This window comes from Danio rerio, chromosome 9, assembly GCF_052040795.2.
Source record: "Danio rerio strain M-AB ecotype USA chromosome 9, GRCz13ab, whole genome shotgun sequence".
NCBI lineage: Eukaryota > Metazoa > Chordata > Actinopteri > Cypriniformes > Danionidae > Danio > Danio rerio.
The window spans coordinates 6,287,125-6,306,812 of NC_141029.1; the positions used below are offsets into that span (position 1 = coordinate 6,287,125).

The 19,688-nt window shown below is 33.4% G+C and overlaps 1 protein-coding gene and 1 long non-coding RNA gene across 3 annotated transcripts in view; both read left to right on the plus strand.

Moving 5' to 3' along the window:
- LOC147842240 (uncharacterized) overlaps positions 1-19,688 on the plus strand; it is a 1,176,585-nt gene that overhangs the window by 494,533 nt on the left and 662,364 nt on the right. The gene's annotated exons all lie outside the window — the stretch shown is intronic.
- Positions 19,011-19,688, plus strand: part of st6gal2a (ST6 beta-galactosamide alpha-2,6-sialyltranferase 2a) — a 117,337-nt gene continuing 116,659 nt past the window's right edge. Inside the window, exon 1 of one of the 2 annotated variants that reach the window (XM_087266270.1) lies at positions 19,011-19,627. The gene's annotated coding sequence lies outside the window, so the exon portion shown is untranslated. The remainder of the gene's footprint in view (positions 19,628-19,688) is intronic. The other variant, XM_087266269.1, reaches the window with a different exon arrangement.

Genomic DNA, 19,688 nt, shown 5'->3' on the forward strand with positions numbered 1-19,688 from the left:
AGTGACATCAGATTATGAGGCTAAACTGATAATAGATTTTGGTTAGTTGATACCAAAACCTGACCTTGAGTTCTGACGTCAACCCAATTTTCATATACAACCAAAATTTAATGTCAGTTCAACCTTAGGTTCTGATGTCAAAGTGACGTTGGGTTTTGACTTCAACACAATTTTCATATACAACCAAAATTCAGCATCTGTTCAATCTCAGGTTCTGATGTCAAAATGATGTTGGGTTCTGACGTTAACCCTATTTTCATATAAAACCAAAATTCAACGTCGGCTCAACTTTAGGTTTTGATGTCAAGTTGACATTAGGTTCTGTTGCTGACATGATTTTCGTATACAACCAAAAAACAATGTCAGCTTAAGCTTAGGTTCTGATATCAAAGTGACATCAGATTATAAGGTTAAACTGATGTTAGATTTGGGTTTGTTAATGCCAAAACCTGATGTTAAGTTCTGCCGCCAACCCAATTTTCACATACAACCAAAATTTAATGTCAGTTCAACCTTAGGTTCTGATTTCAAAGGGACGTTGGGTTTGGACTTCAACACAATTTTTATATACAACCAAAATTCAGCATCTGATCAATCTTAGGTTCTGATGTCAAGTTGACGTTGGGTTCTGACACCAACCTGATATTTTATATACAATCAAAAAACAATGTCAGTTCGACTTTAGGTTCTGATGTCAAAGTGACGTTGGGTTCTGATGTCAACACAATTTTCATATACAACCAAAATTCAGCATCTGTTCAATCTTAGGTTCTGATGTCAATGTGATGTTGGATTCTGACGTAAGCCCTATTTTCATATAAAACCAAAACTCAACGTTGGCATAACTTTAGGTATTGACGTCAAGTTGACGTTGGGTTCTGATGCCAACATGATTTTCATATACAAACAAAAAACAATGTCAGCTTAAGCTTAGGTTCTGACATCAAAGTGACATCAGATTATGACGTTAAACTGATGTTAGATTTTGGTTACTTAATACCAAAACCTGACCTTGAGTTCTGACGTCAACCCAATTTTCATATACAACCAAAATTTAATGTCAGTTCAACCTTAGGTTCTGATGTCAAAGTGACGTTGGGTTTTGACTTCAACACAATTTTCATATACAACCAAAATTCAGCATCTGTTCAATCTCAGGTTCTGATGTCAAAATGATGTTGGGTTCTGACGTCAACCCTATTTTCATATAAAACCAAAATTCAACGTCGGCTCAACTTTAGGTTTTGATGTCAAGTTGACATTAGGTTCTGTTGCTGACATGATTTTCGTATACAACCAAAAAACAATGTCAGCTTAAGCTTAGGTTCTGATATCAAAGTGACATCAGATTATAAGGTTAAACTGATGTTAGATTTGGGTTTGTTAATGCCAAAACCTGATGTTAAGTTCTGCCGCCAACCCAATTTTCACATACAACCAAAATTTAATGTCAGTTCAATCTTAGGTTCTGATTTCAAAGGGACGTTGGGGTTTGACTTCAACACAATTTTTATATACAACCAAAATTCAGCATCTGATCAATCTTAGGTTCTGATGTCAAGTTGACGTTGGGTTCTGACACCAACCTGATATTTTATATACAATCAAAAAACAATGTCAGTTCAACTTTAGGTTCTGATGTCAAAGTGACGTTGGGTTCTGATGTCAACACAATTTTCATATACAACCAAAATTCAGCATCTGTTCAATCTTAGGTTCTGATGTCAATGTGATGTTGGATTCTGACGTAAGCCCTATTTTCATATAAAACCAAAACTCAACGTTGGCATAACTTTAGGTATTGACGTCAAGTTGACGTTGGGTTCTGATGCCAACATGATTTTCATATACAAACAAAAAACAATGTCAGCTTAAGCTTAGGTGCTGACATCAAAGTGACATCAGATTATGACGTTAAACTGATCTTAGATTTTGGTTACTTAATACCAAAACCTGACCTTGAGTTCTGACGTCAACCCTATTTTCATATACAACCAAAATTTAATGTCAGTTCAACCTTAGGTTCTGATGTCAAGTGATGTTGGATTCTGACGTTAACCCAATTGTCATATACAACCAAAAAACAACGAAAGTTTAACCTTAGGCTCTGTCGTCAAAGTGACATCAGATCATGATGTTAAACTGATGTTGCATTTTAGTTAATTATTACCAAAACCTAATATCAATCAAAGATCAACATCTACTGATGTTGGACTTTAACATTGTGTGGACGTCACGTTATGTCATCAAGTGACATTGAAGTTAGATAAATACATAACATAAAACCAACCAAACATAATTGTCTACTGGTGTTAGACTTTAACATTGTATGAATGTCATATCATGATGCTAAAAAGATTATGGGTTTTTAATTAATAGCACAGCCTAAAACCAACAAATAATCAATGCCAACTGACATTGGTATTAGATATCAGCTGACGTCGGTATTAGACAGCAAATTGATGTTAAATTTTGGTCACCTGATGCCTTAACCAAAATAGAACTACAGATCAATGTCGTATGATGTTGTGTGCCTGCTAGGTTCACACACACTCCTACACTATGGACAAGTTAGTTTATTTAGTTCAGCTATACTGCATGTCTTTGGACTGTGAGGGGAAACCAGAGCACCTGGAGGAAACCCACACTAACACAAGGAGGCCATGCAAACTCCACACAGATATGCCTACTGGCCCAGCAAAGACTCGATCCGACCTAGCTGTAAAGTAACAGTGTGAACTAATAAAGTAGTCATAGTTTTGTGTTTTTAGAACTGTCCTGGATTTTTCAGCAGAAAATCACACAGTTCGACTTTTTTTATTAGTCACATTTTACATATTAGTATCATATCTGTACCACTTTGAATCGTTTGTAATTAAACTTAGGGTGCTCGTGTCTGCTATATTCACATGTATGTAACATTTGCCATCATCTAATGTTAAGTTAATATTTAAAATTGCATATTTCATAATTTAAGACCTCATAATGGGGCCTTGCCATTGAATGTACTATAAATATTTAAAGGTGAAGTATGCAGTTCCTGTGCTACCAGTGTCACTTTGAGAAATGACGAAAAATTAAGCATATTTCAAACTATATATTATAATAATATAATATAATATAATATAATATAATATAATATAATATAATATAATATAATATAATATAATATAATATAATGTAATATAATATAATATAATATAATAATTGTTATACCTAAATATTGGGCCCCATACACGTCAAATTCAACCTGAAGGAGGACTTTAATTTAATTTAATTTAATTTAATTTAATTTAATTTAATTTAATTTAATTTAATTTAATTTAATTTAATTTAGTTTAATTTAATTTAATTTTAATTTTAAAACTAAAACTAAAAGAGCATAATCCAGAAATGGCTTAACATGTAATACAGTGCAATACAATGCAATACAGTGCAATACAATGAAGATAAAGAAACTAAACCGAAGGCTGTACAAAGCAATCTAATTAAATTGAATTAAGAGCAGGTGAGGCAAATCAGTCAAACAATGAGTAACTATGACAACCAAAGCATGTAACAGTGGCTTCAATTAAGTGACATTTTATTTCAGTTGGCGCAAACATCATGACTGAAGATTCTGAATGTATTTATACAGTAGCAATGTTAAGCAAAGGGATCGGGTTGCTGTGTGTGGTGATATATAGCACAATTCTCATCCCATCCTACACCGTTGCACATGCATTTTCAGTTTCTGGTTTTCGATACATGCAAGTGTTTACATGTCCTCTCAATTAGATTAGAAAAGTCTATTTACACAACCCCTCAATTGAACTGAATTCAGATAAAGCTCTGTCAGATTGGTTAAAGTGTTTACATTAAGTCTTTTATTTAATTATGTTTTGTTTTAATGGGCTATCAATGATGGAGTATTTGATTGTAAAGTACTACATCTAAACATAGTTAAAAAGAAAAGTCTCTGGAATTTAAATTTGCAACAACAAAAGATGACAATGAGTTGATTTTTTGTTTAATTCGGTTTTTATTTTGAAAAGGGCAGGCTGTGAATATGTTTTTTATCTCCAGTGTAAAAAGCAATTAGTTAAACTGTAAAACCCCAAAAGTTAAGGTAACTCAACCCATTTGAGGACACAGATTAAAACAAATTAGTTAAGTTTAAAAACTATTCCAAATAAGAACTATGAACTTAATCCATTTGAGTAAACGAAGCAATTTGAGCACAGTAAAACCTGAGAAATGAAAAGAACTCGAACCAACTGAGTACTGTAAAACCCATTAAGTTAAGGCAACTCAAACCATTTAGGAAACCAATTGCAACAAACCATTTGAGTAAAAAAAAAAAAAAAAACCTAATCTAGATTTAAGTTGAAGAGATTAAGTAAAATCAACTATTTGCTTTAAAAGCAAAGGCTTTACTTATTTGTTTAAATAAAGTCAACTATGGCTTTAAAAGCATTAGGTTTACTCTGTTTTCTTAAGGTAAGTCTGCTAATTGCTTTAAAAGCAACTGGTTTATTATTTACATTTTTAAAGTAAAGTCAACTACTTGCTTCAAAAGCAATGGGTTAACTTAATTTTAAGTCAGCTAATCACTTTTAAAAGCATTGCATAAAACTATTGCTCACCTTTTGTACCTTAACAAAATGTGTGCTTGTTACTGACCCATTTTAGAATAATGATAAATCATTATAAAAAAAATGAAATGGCAGTATGTGGATTGAAAAGGTGACAAACAAACAAAATTGTTATTCATCCGTTTGCATCATGCATGAATAATGTTTGTTTCCCTATTTGCATCCATTTCCATATGCATCCAACCATGTGCATATACAGTACATACATTTGAATATAAATGTTCCTTTTGTGAGCACGGATTAGTCTAATATAAAATAAACAGTCAAAATGACTTTCAGGCCTTTAGATGAAATATAACAAGGGATCTTAACCTTTTGCAAGCTGGGCCAACCCCAAAGCTGGTTCATTGCAGTTGCAGTCTGTATGTATATATATATATATATATATATATATATATATATATATATATATATATATATATATATATATATATATATATATATATATATATATATATATATATATATACACACACAAAGTTGAAGTCAGAATTATTAGCCCCGTTTAAATTTTTTTTCTTCTTTTTATAAATAGTTTCGTTATGATGTTTCGTTATGATGTTTATGTCTGATAATATTTTTTTATTCTGGAAAAAGTCTTATTTGTTTTATTTTGGCTACAATAAAAGCATTTTTAATTTTTTTTAAACCCCATTTTAAGGTCAAAATTCTTAGCCCCTTTAAGCTATATTTTTTCTCGATAATCTACAGAACAAACTATCATTATACAATAACTTGCCTAATTACCCTAACGTGCCTAGTTAACCTAATTAACCTAGTTAAGCCTTTAAATTTTACTTTAAGTTGTATTGAAGTTTCTTGAAAAATATCCAGTACAATATTATTTACTGTCATTATGGCAAAGATAAAATAAATCAGTTTTTATAGATGAGTTATTAAAACTATTATGTTTAGAAATGTAATGAAAAAATCTTCTCTCTATTAAACAGAAATTGGGGAAAAAATAAACAAACGGTCTAATAATTCAGGGGGGCTAATAATTCTGACTTTAACTATATATACAGTATAATTCTGTTTAGTTTATATATATATATATAAACTAAATAGGACCTCACGTTTATACGTTTGCAGCCTCTGCAACTTCCATCCATCATAAAAATTAATTTGGATGGTTCGATTTTCTGCATTTTTCGCATCCGTAGCAAATATTTTGAGGGGGGTTTTTGACAATTGAGAGCCACCAAATGAGGAGTATGAAAAAACGAATACAACAGTTAATTATACAAATGAGCGCCATTTTCTAAAGTCTATTTGTATGATTACTCCTCGAGAAGCTGTGCAAGCCTCAAAAATTTAAGGTCCTTGCACCCTGACTGAGTCATACATTCAGCTGTTTTGACCTCTGATTAATAAAGAAACAAAGGTGAAGGTAATGAATGAATGAATGTACTTTTTTATAATTTAAAAAAAAAATTAGGTGGATTGAGCAGAACAATTAAGTTGCCACCGCACCCCCCACCCCTCCCAAAAAAAAAAGAAAAACCTTAAAAGTTATGTTATTTCAACTCATTTTAAATAAGTAGTATAAACAAGCAGCAGTTCTTTTTTGAGTATAGTTTCTGTTTGAGAAAACAATATGAGAGTTCAAGGGACTTTTTTACCACCTCAAATCCCTGAACACCCCTCTGACCATGTGTTGCATGAAGAAACAAATGATTGCATAAGCACTTTGCAGGCAGACAATGCAACACCACATTTAAAAAAAAAAAAAAAAAAAAAGCAGTTATTCAGAACTGAGAGCTCATGTCAGCGGCATGTGTAACGCTTCCTGTTCCCGGCATTGCATGTTTATGTTAGGAGAGCCGTCTGCACCAGTTTACGCCGGTTCTGCCAAATAGCTCCATCTCAGGACAGCAGGAAGAGGCTGTTGGGGCCCAGTGGGAGGCTGTGAGGGATGGCTGCGCTCAGCTGGTGATCCGCTAACTCTAGCCCAGCTTTCCACAGGCAATCCGCAACACCATCAACACCATTTGGCTCCAGATAAACCACCTTTACAGCCTCCAGCAATGAGGGACCCCGCAAAAAAAAACAGACTGAAAGCGAGAGGTTTCTAGCAGAGCTGACATTTTCACTTCTCGGTCTGTACAATAACCTTTGAAAGTTGCCTTTTGAAATCGCATATGCTTTAGTGCCTGGAGCACAATTTGAGCAATAAACCATTTTATCCTTCTTTTCAGATGCCGCACAAGCCAAAGGCACGTTAAGATGAGTAAAGACCGACTCCAAGGGGTTAAAAAGGCCCTCTTTGAAATGAGCTGACCCACATTAGGTTGAATCAGATGCTGCTGATCAGAGCAGATGGGTCTCAATGGCTAAAATGTCTTTTTTATTTTTGTTTATTCCCAGAAAAAGCCTGAGTGACAGAACCCTCTTTGTCCCTATGGTTACGGTTCCTCATTCGGCTCTCTCTAACTGCCCTAATTATCATCTTTATACACAACAAACAGAAATAAATCAGGGCAGTGGGCAGATGTTAGGGAAACATTAACGAGGCAATGGATTTTCACCTCTTTTCCTGACTGGAATGAGTGTAAACGATGAACAGATGCAGAATGTATACAGTTGAAGTCAGAATTATTAGCCCCCCCTTAGCTCTCCTGTTTACTTTGTTCCTCAATTTCTGTTTAATGGAGAGAAGATTTTTCCAACACATTTCTAAACATAATAGTTTTAATAACTCATTTCTAATAACTGATTTATTTTATCTTTGCCATGATGACAGTAAATAATATTTGACTAGATATTTTTCAAGACACTTCTATACAGCTTAAAGTGACATTTAAAGGTTAATTAGGTTAACTAGGCAGGTTAGAGTAATTAGGCAAGTTATTGTGTAATGATGGTTTGTTCTGAGTGTGTGTGTGTGTGTGGGGGGGGGGGGGGGGGTAATTCAGGGGGGCTAATAATTCTGAGTTTAACTGTAAGCATCCAAAGTTTGAAGTTTGTCATTATTATAAAGTATGATCTTATTGAACATCCCTAATCCTACCCAATACCCAAACCTAAATCCAACCCTAATAACTATTAATAAGCAACTACTTAGTCGTTTAGTAAGCTACACGTCTTAGTTATTAGTTTGTTAATAGTATGAATTGTACATTGAAATAAAGTGTGACCAAAATGTCTTTATTATATTTGTTTTGTTTTGTTTTTTGTTGTTGTTGTTGTTGTTGTTTTTGTTTTTGTTCCTCTCTGTCTAAATCAGTGATGCCCAAACTAGGGCCTACAGGCCAAAGTTGTCCTTTGTACCCGCCAGAGGGAAAATGATTTGGAAGTGTTGGGGAATGCCTTCAACAGAGATTTCTCATTTAGCCTTTTATTTGTTTGTTTTATTGTTAAGCGACAAATAAATCAAGCTGAAAATAATGTTTTAATTAAATATTGTAAACGAATCAGATAAAAAAAAAATCTACATACTTTCACTTAACAATAATAAAATATAATAATTAATAGGGGACTAAGCCGAATACATCAGCTTAAATCAAGGCAAAGGCAGGTTCAGCAGTGTATTCAGCATTGAACCACATTGTTTTATAAGTGGAATTTTGTGTATGGTGTTATTGTGATAGGTTTGTTATAATATAAATTTTTGACACATTGGAATGCATTTGTAAATATTTGAAGACATTTTTTCAATTTATTTAGAAATTTCATGAATTATTTTAGAAAATTACCCATGACAACCCTGTAATACAGTTTGCAATGTTTACTTTTGGCACAGAGCTTTCCTCAAGCTTCAATATTGGCCTTTATAAGAAAAAGTTTGGGCACACCGGGTCTAAATGGATCAACAATTTCTTTGACATCACCTCATACTTCAGTTTCTCATCAAATCTTTTGACCAATCAAATGCTCTCTAGGATCTGACATGCCCCGCCCCCTTCAAAACATTTCTCATTTGTGAATTGTGAAGCTTAGTTGTGATGAAAACAAAATGCTACTGGCTGTTTCTTTTATATGGGGAGGAGCTAGTATATTCCCCACCCTGTCTTTATATTTCAGTTAAGATTACATCAAATTTTGTATAAAAACTGCACATTTCACAAACCTTCACAGAACCTACAACTTGGATGATAATGAAGACGCTAAGCACTCCCGATCGTCAAAAATGTTGTTATTCGAAAGAAAGAACTCTAGCTCTATACTTTGATCTGACTTCACAAGTCTATGCTAATGCAGATGAGAAAGTGTGTGGGCAACAACGAATGGGCTACAAATATACCATACAGTAAGCCATTATACAGAGCAATGAACAAATGGTTCGGGTTGATAAATAACACTAGGTCATCCAGTGGAAAAGTCTCATTACTTCAGGCCCTTACTACATAATGTGCTGTCTCTAAAAGTGCTGAGACCTTCAAGCACCTTATCTTTGATGCGAGTGCAGAGAAAATAGCTAGAGCGGTAACATTTCAAAAGATACAGGATGCTGAAGCTCAATAGATTTGAAAGGTAATGAGCTGGAAAATACAGGGGTAGCTGCTATAACTTTGTTCTGCTAGCAACAAGGCCTATAGTGAGAGGCGTGGAAAGTAGGAGGAAAGGAGAGGAGGCTTTGACTAATGAGGGATTACCGGGCGGGGAGGGATAAAGGGTGGAGAGATGTCTTTAAAGTGGGCTGAATGTTCAGCTGAGAATCTAGACCTGGTTTTAACCCAAAAAAACTGGGACGTGCTGAAGCCAATTTTGAAAGGAATAGTTCGGCGAAAAATGAAATTTCATTCTTTCTAACTGACTCTCATTTCAAATATTAATGACTAATGAAGGAACATAAAAGAAGATACACTGTAACAAATGATTAGCTCCACAAAATTGATTTGTGCTGGGACAACATGAAGGATTTAAGTTAATTTATTAGTTTTTTACAAATTTAAGTGGATTGAACATAAAACAATTAAGTTGTCTTAAAAAAATCAAGATTTGTGCTGTTTCAGCTCATCTTAAATACATAGTTTGAACAAACAGTAAAGGTCATTTTTAACTATATTCACTAAAAAAAACAAACACAAACTAACTAAGTTAACTTTATTTTAATGGTCCATTTGAGCATTAGCAGACTGATCATTTCCCAAATAATTTTAACAGAGCAAGGAAAATTTCACAGTATGTCTGATAATATTTTTTCTTCTGGAGAAAGTCTTATTTGTTTTATTTCAGCTAGAATAAAAGCAGTTATAAATTTTTTAAAAAACATTTTTGGGACAGAATTATTAGCCCCTTTAAGCTATTTTTTTCCCGATAATCTACAGAACAAACCATCATTATACAATAACTTGCCTAATTACCCTTACCTGCCTAGTTCACCTTATTAACCTAGTTAAGCCTTTAAATGTCACTTTAAGCTGTATAGAAGTGTCTTGAAAAATATCAAGTCAAATATTATTTACTGTCATCATGACAAAGATAAAATAAATCAGTTATTAGAAATAAGTTTTTAAAACTATTATGCTTAGAAATTTGCTGAAACAATCTTCCCTGTAATAAACATAAAATTGGGGAAAAAAATTATCAGGGGGCACTAATAATTCTGACTTCAACTGTATTTACGTATATGTATGTATATATATATATATATATATATATATATATATATATATATATATATATATATATATATATATATATATATATATATATATATATATATATATGAAGGAATGTATATTTTGCTCCATGAAGGAACATGAACTAGATATGACTAAAAGTAACTTTGATGTTTTCTTTTAACTTCATTTTTCCACATTCTGTCCCATCATCCCTGCCACAGACAATCTAAATTTGTAAGAAGTGCACAGATCTACTATTTAAAAAAATCACATGGATCACATATGACTTTTAAAACCACATTACAGCCTTGACTTCTATTGACTAACTGTCAAAGATGTGAAAAAGTCAGTGCAGAAACCATGGCAATGAATGAAAAGTGCTATTGACTGTATCCTGCTGCAAAATTGTATGTGACTTCTCTAATAACACTATATTTATTTCTGTGTAAACTCTAAAGAAGCCTAGCGATCAATAAATCACAGTTTGGAAAAGTAGGACTGCATTTTTGGCATTTGTAGCAAACTCGGTTTGTACTTTTAAATATATTGTGAGCCAAAGGTTTGCTGTATAGCAAAATGGTCAGTTAAATGTATTTTTAATGCATTGACACTGTGTTGGTGCAATTTGTTGCTGTCATTAAATTGCTTAAAAGTAAATTTAGGAATTTCTGTTTATTTTTAGGTATCTTAATCATAGTCACAGAATGTTCTTGCTTTGAATACAAGATTCTAATTCAGAGAATTCAATTCAATTCAATTAACTTTTATTTCCATAGAGCTTTTACAATATAGATTGTGTCAAAGTGCCTTAACAAGAAGTTCTAGTAGATTAAAACCATGTCAGTCCAGTTTTTAGAATTAAAGTTCAGTTTAGTTCCATTCAGTGTGAGTTAATTTTCACTGCTGAAAGTCCAAACACTGAAGAGCAAATCCATAGATGCGCAGCACAACAAGTCCTAAAACAAGCAAGACAGTGGTGAGGAACAAAACTAATTGACGAAAGTGAAGAGAAAAAAACCTAGAGAGAAGCAGGCTCAGTTGGGCTGATGCAAAGGGGAGATTCATCTGTCACTGGGGTCTTTCAGGAATCGGTCACATTCTCTCTACTCCTCCATGACCCTCACAGTGTTTCCTCAGGATACAGCCTGGTCCAGTATTATGGATACCTCTACACTCTCAGAAATAAAGATACGAGAGCTGTCACTGGGGTGGTACCTTTTTGAAAGGTACATATTTGTACTTAACTGGTTCTTATTAACACCTCTAGGGTACATGATAGTACCTAAACAGTACAAAAGTGTACCTCTTCAAATTTTTAGGTACTAATATTTACCTTTGAGGAACCAATATATACCCTTTAAGAACAAATATGTATCTTTTAAAAAGGTACCACCCAGTGACAGCTCTCATACCTTTATTTCTGAGAATGTAGAAGTCCTCTATGGTTGGCATCATCTCTTCAGAGTTTTTTTTTTTTTACTTAATTTATTCATTTACTGATTATCATTGTCTTTTTGTTGTTGTTGTTTCTCAGAATAATTGTATTTTTTAAATTAAGAAGGTTACATTTATCAAAATGATTACACATACTTAGGAAAAAATGAACTGTGTAAAAATGTAGGTTAACACTTTCGGTAATACTTTACAATAAGGTTCATTATTTAATGCATTTACTAACATGAACTAATCATGAACAACACATGTACAGCATTTATTAATCAAAATTTAACATTTACTAATGCATTATTAACATCCAAGTTCATGCTGGTTAACATTAGTTAATGCACCATGAGTTAACATGAACTAACAATAAACTACTGTATTTTCATTAACTAACGTGAACTAACATGAACAAATACAGTAGTAAATGTATTGTTCATTGTTTGTTTATGTTAGTAAATGCATTAATTACACATTAACTAATAAACCTTATTGTGAAGTGTGACCACACTTTCTTTTGATGGTCCATTTGAGTATTAATAGGCTGTCTGCTTATTATCTGTTGATACTGCTTCTTTAACAGACATTTAACTGACTATAAGAAACAAGTACATGTCAACTTACACTAACCCCAACTTAATATTCTAACAGTCTAAGCAATAATCTAATGAGAATTAGTTGCAATGTAACTTAAATTCAACAAACGGACCACCAAAAGTCATCCCTTTGATACATACAGTGTAATGTTTAATTTCATTTTCCAGGGAAATTTGGTTTGCTAATTTAGGAATGTTATTAAAATGCGTATAAATATAAAATATCATGTTTAAATCAAATTTAAACAATACAAATTTAATTTATACTGTTTATGTATTGACATTTAAAAAGGCTTAAAGTGGTGAGTCAAGCCACTAAACTCCTTACTGAGTAGTTAAATTAGTTTCCAGACATAGTAATTAGAAACTGAATTTAAATACACTTTAAAGGAAGACATTACTAATTGTATTATGGCTCATCAGAAAAATATACTTCGGTGTATGTCTATTATAGAATTCAAATTCAAATATATGCACAATAATCTATTGGGGCACATAATATAAAGAATGCACCCCTCCATGTTCATTGACAGCCCCTAGACTTTTCTGACAGGGTATTCCAGTGTCATCGAGTGTCAGAATGTTGTGGGACTGCTGTGCAGGAGTTATGATTAGGGATTATAGATCGCGAATAGATTGCAAAATTTAGCGGTTTTTATTTTAGCGTTTTTAAAAAAATGCATGACGGTAAAACATGAACGCAATTATGAATACATTAAAACATGTGTTTGTTTGTTTGTTGTAAAAATTCGTAATAATGACAAAAAATAATTTTGTGGATTAGTGGATCTCCTTACTTCCGGGTGCAGCTGTTGCTGGGGTATTCTGGGAATTTTTTCTTACCCCTTGGTTTTAAGTGTGGTCCTGAAAAGTCTTCGTTTGAAGGGGTGTATATACCCCTTGCCCTTAGCCCTACACCTTCAAGCTAAAGAGAATTGGGACACCACTACCCCTTCACAGGCATGCACAAAACAAGGGGCACGTCATCACACTGAAATCACACTGAACTGAGCTAAACTGAACTGAACTGAACTTAAACACTAAAAAACTGAACTACACTGTTCCAGTTACTATGACCATTTATGTGAAGCTGCTTTGACACAATCTACATTGTAAAAGCGCTATACAAATAAAGCTGAATTGAATTGAATTGAATTAAATTGAGTTGAATTGAATTGAATTGAATTGAATTGAATTGAATTGAATTGAATTGAATTGAATTGAATTGAATTGAATTGAATTGAATTGAAAGGGGTAGAGGTAAGGGGAAGGGCTAGGGGGGGAAATTTGGATTGGGCCCAAATCAATTATCATTTTTGATGTGTTTTTTGACATGTTTTTGGTGTCATTTTGAGACTGAGTAAATTACATAACTTCCTTTTAAGTTGAACTATTTCTTTAATCAACATAAGCATTGCAGACCTCGTTTAGAATTGCGGAAATAAAGAACAAAAATAACATAACGCAGCTGGGTAAATGCACCTGTGTTATACATAATCATTGACAGACCGCTTTTCCCTCTCCTATTTTTCCACACAGGTGTTCAGTGGCAAAGTCAAACAAATGCTCCTATTTTCTCGTCACCCTGGAGGAGCAAATGCGCGCTCTCTCTCTCTCCCCATCATCAACATTGCCTGCGAGGTGAGCATTGTCATCTAGGTCTCTCTAGTCTGATGACCTTTCCAATCAAATAACACATGCAGTCATAGCCAGAATTTCACCGATGTAATCATCAATGTAATTGTGCTGCCAATGAAGCGATCACTTGTAATGGCGCACAAATGAACGAATAACCACAGACTGGCAGGTCATTTACTTATTGACATTTAGTAATGAAACAATTAAGAGGCAGACTGTTTCCACAAGGGGAGGTTAGCTAATGCGCAAACACAGCGTTTCATTATAGCGGAAGCTTCTTGCCATTACATGCCCAGCCTTTTTTCTTTTGCTTTTTTTTTTTTTTTTGAGTGAATGAAATGTTTTGATGATACAGCAGATTTTGAATACATATATATATATAACATGTTTTGCTTGTAAAAAAAAAAAAACATGTTGAGGCTTTGTAATTGTGTATAAACTTAAATAATAACAATCTTGAACTACATTTGGCTGCTTATTATATCCTTGAGCTTGTAATGACAGTCAGAGAATCTACAATTACACACTCTTTGCCCTTGTTGATAATTTAATATACCTTTAAAATGCTTTATACAAAGAATAAATAGAATAATATCATCTGACATATGAAAGCCCATTAATTTCAATAAAAGGAGCCATAAATTAGTCAAATAAATGATATTTTAAAGTGTTATTAGTTACTTTATTAACTTACCTTATTGTGGCGGAGGGGTTTGAGTGCTTGATTGATCCTAAGAGCTATGTTATCGTGGGCCCTGGTTTCTCAAGGCAAAAAGGTCTTAGGTGACAGGTGTGGTTCAAAAACCCCTTATAAGCATAATAACATTGGGGACCATGATGTCACCCGCCTGGTGGCCGGAGATTTTTTCCATGGAACACGGCGGGGACCATCGTTCTGCAGGCCCACCACCTAAAGCGAAAGCTGTAACGTGCCAGTGCATCATGGAACATGTGGTGGTTGAAGGTTAGGACCACGATCACCCGATCGTTGGGGATCCTTGTGACCTGGCAGTCCAAAGACATGCGGTTCATGTGAATTGGGCAGGCTAAATTGTCCGTAGTGTATGAGTAAGTGTGTGAATGTGTGTGTGGATGTTCTCCAGAGATCGGTTGCGGCTGGAAGGGCATCCGCTGCGTAAAAATTTGCTAGATAAGTTAGCGGTTCATTCCGTTGTGATGACCCCGGATTAATAAAGGGACTAAGCCGACAAGAAAATGTATGAATGAATGAATGATGACAAGTGCAGTGACGGGATTTTTTTAACACCATGTGACAACGGTGCCACTCCCGCCTGCTGGTAGAAACAGGTACTGCTGATCAGCTGACTACCCTACACAAACGCTGCATTAAGTGGAATGCGCATGATGTATGTGGTAATTTTAAGTATTTAGATAACAAAATATATGTAATACAACCTATTTTTATTTAAGTGCAACATATTCCAAAAGATCAGGGGGTTTTGACAATACATCAGGGGCTTAAGCCCCCCAAAGCCCACACCCCTGCCTCGCAACACCACTGGTACACAGTTGCCACATATGACTTTAAACTTGAATTTAGAAGCATTGCTATACTTAAAAAAAACATAGGTTAAGCTCTCAATATAATCCCATAATTATTAAACTATTCATAATAAGTGTATTTTTGGAAAATACTAATTTCACAATGGAATTAGCCTAGCAAACTTATTAAATGTTCCTAATTTTTCAGATTATATGATCCACGTCCCCTTTTTCATTGTAAAAAAAGTAAATAAAATAAATAAATAAAATTCTGAATCATTATGTTGAGCAACAGATAGTCAGTTATCCATCTAATATCAATCAGACTGACTGAATAAGCTTTAAATTTTCCTTTCTGCTTTATTTTGAGATTTTGGAGAGCATTTAGCATTCATATTTTAATAGGAAAAGTGTGATGGAAAGATCTATGACAATAACGCAGTCTGCTTTTTTCTTCTTCTTTTTGGTAACAATATGAAATATATATATATACTGCATATTTGAGGGCTGCTCTCTTTATTTCATTTCCCATATAGCCCATGAATAATTCACGGGGATGAGCAAAGAATCAGTGTTTTTCTGTCTCGCTCGAATCCTTATATCACTTTCCAGGCTTGTTTTCATATTGATACATTAAAATGCCATTTATCTTGCATTTGCTTTAATCCATGTGAGTTGTGTTTACTGTAAAATGTGTTAACTGTCAAATGATGGAAATCCCTTTGAAATATTATCACTCAGTGTTCCAGTTGAACATTTTTTTTAATTAAAGCAATGCTTAATTTAGACATACTACAGTCAATTTGAACATGTCTGTATAATTTCCAAGGAAATAATCAAATGTTTGGATTATTGTCTGTTTGAAAAAATGGTTCATTCTACTCTTTTGAAAGCTAATTTAAATTTAATTTTGGTTTCACTTTAAAAAAAAAAAATTTAATTACATTTTGTCATGTTACTCTGGACCTGTAATAATGATTTCATGCAAATGATATTTGATACCTTCTAGGTTTTTTCCACTGTGACTTTAATTGCATTTTGAACAACCCCTTCTTTTAATATCTCTCTTGTAATATGCAATTTTTTTCTTAACTGACATTTAACACCCTTCAAAATTAGGATGAAATTAGAAGGAGTAAAATACTGCTCATACTGTATACAGTACTTAGCATAATTGAGCACACTGCATTTTGAAAAATAATATTTCTCAGTGAATATAGGTCATATATTTTGGTGCATTTAAACAAAACTGGGTGAGGCAGTGGCGCAGTAGGTAGTGCTGTCGCCTCACAGCAAGAAGGTTGCTGGTTCGAACCTCGGTTCAGTTGGCGTTTCTGTGTGGAGTTTGCATGTTCTCCCTGCGTTCGCGTGGGTTTCCTCCGGGTGCTCCGGTTTCCCCCACAGTCCAAAGACATGCGGCACAGGTGAATTGGGTAGGCTAAATTGTCCGTAGTGTATGAGTGTGTGGATGATTCCCAGAGCTGGGTTGCAGCTGGAAGGGCATCCGCTGTGTAAAAACTTGCTGGATAAGTTGGTGGTTCATTCCGCTGTGGCGACCCCAGATTAATAAAGGGACTAAGCCGACAAGAAAATGAATGAATGAATAAACAAAACTGATTAATTAAACAGATATATTTATTAAAATAATATTTTAGTCATCAAACCTATTTAGAAAGGGAAAGACAACACAATTAAATGCAAGCAAATATTGCAAATATAAACTACGAAATGTTGCTTCTCTTGATTTTTTCTCTCTTTCTTTAAAAAAAAAAAATTGTATTCAATATTTTTCTTTAAACATATAAATTTGGTTGTACTAGTTTTTGGACCATTATTGTAAGTTATTTAGTTAGATAAGCACCAGATTTGGCTTCAGTACTGACTAATCTAACGTATATGCACAAATATATTATTGTATAGCTTCCTTTTATAAAGATTATATTATAAAGAGTTTAATAGAGAGATTTGTGAAGGGTGTAGTACATATGTTGAGCACTGCATGTGCAACTGTGAAACAGATCAAATGAAAACTGTAGAATTGTGTGTGAACTATGTGTGTGCTTGTGACTGTAAGGCTGTTGACTAATAAAGACTTTTACATATTTATGTACGTGTGCTTATTTTTTATTAATTTTTTATTAGCAAATATTCTAAACAAATGTCTTTAATGTTTTCATTGTGGGATATTGTTTGTAGAATTTACAGAATAAAATAATTCAGTATTTTAATAAATAATATATAAACAATAAATAATTAACTCAGTTCATTTCGTAACAACAAAATGTGGAAGATGTGAAGCACTGTGCAGATTCAGTGTATAACATATTTTTTATACGTAATTTGTACAGAAATACATATTTCTATTTATCTAAACTATATTTTAGAATGCAATTCTTCTGCATATTTTTATTAAGATCTGTTATAATGGTCTCCGACATCATTTGATGATGAACATGGAGCCGTGTCGACAGGAGCAGTGATGTTTTACGATGCGTCCAAGCATTTATATCTGATTTAATTCAATTATTTGTCTCAAAATGCCACAAAGAAAACACGAAAAACTGTTTCCCTGCTACTCCTGCAGGCTGACCACCCATCACCTGTGTGCCCTTACATAAGCAGGTGAGCTGACGTGAAATGTAGATGGAGCTGATCTATATCACTGAACCACTGACACAGAATAATACAGCATTACTCAATAATTATATAACAAAAAAAAAGAAAAACTAAGTATGAACTAAATTAATATCACAAATGGCTCCAACATCTGTTTTTTAGATGTCCATTTACATATTATTGTTAGATAATAACAGTGAAATACATTTAAAAATGTTTATATGAATGTATATGAATAAAATAAACAAGTGTTTTATTTAAAAAATATATATTTTGTAATATATGTTCTAATATATATCTAATGTAATATATATCTATTTTTTAATCCTTAAAGTGTCAGAATGTAAGTAGGATATATAAATAATAACATTATACATTAATGTAGCATATATAATAATAATAATAATAATAATAATAATAATAAATTATAATAATAAATTATATATGCTACATAAATGTTGTGACCACGAGGCTAAATAAAATATATATTTGATGTAATATTTTTTATGCTTTTAAAATCGAAAATGTTTAATAATGATAATAATAATAATAATAATAATAATAATAATAATAATAATAATAATAATAAATAGTAATAATAAAAAATAATTCTACTACTACGACTACTACTACTAATAATAATTTACATATTCTAAACTAATTTTGGAACCATATAATATTTGCTATATTATATATAAAATGCTACTAAATGCTAAATATTTTTAAAATCGAAAAAAGCATTATTATATTTTATTTATATATATATATATATATATATATATATATATATATATATATATATATATATATATATATATATATATATATATATATATTTTTTATTATTATTATTATTAATATTGTTATTATTATTATTATTTTTCCCCAAACAGCTAGCTAAACCGATAGAGCCACTGAGAGGGCTTGAGCGCTTGGAGCTGTCAATCAGCAGCTCGAGGCTCCGCCCCTCCACACTAAACTCATCTGATAAAACACGGATAGCCGGAGGAATCAAAGACACCGATTACACCGCCGTCCCTTACCGCTGGAGCATCAGCACCGGTCCCGAAGCACACCTCCAACGCTCTCCTCACCAAAACACGAAAACACCAGCGACTGGAAGCGGTCGCGAGGAATATATTACTCTCCTAACAGAACAATGAACGCGCGCTGATTTCTCAGGTAAGCCGCGCGCCCGACTCTGTTATTATAGCAGCGATTTGTGAACGCAAACCTCAAATAACGATTGTTATGTTGCGAGGGGATGTTTATGTTTTCGAATGCTTGTTTTTTCCAGTAAGCCACATTCAAGCTCGCCGTCATTTACAGCACGCTGGACACAATGCTAGTACAAGACGCGATATGAAATGAACTGAGCGCGTGATCCAGCTGTGTGCAGTTCTGCAATGATGGCTGAACATCAGTGAGCTTTTGTTTGTAAATTTCGTTGTTGCGTTCAAAACACACACACACACACACACACACATAGGGTTGAGTTCAGGGTGCTTTATAGCCCAGACCCTCTGCATCATTTGCTGTGCATGCTGAAGTTCAGTTCAATACCTTGAGGCAGCCCTGAAGTGCAGACTGATGATGGTATGGACAGGATATGCAAGACCTCCTTATCTGCCAGGTGAGCATGCAGGGCAGAACATGTGCTGACTGGATGATAGAGGTGAAGTTTGAGATTAGTA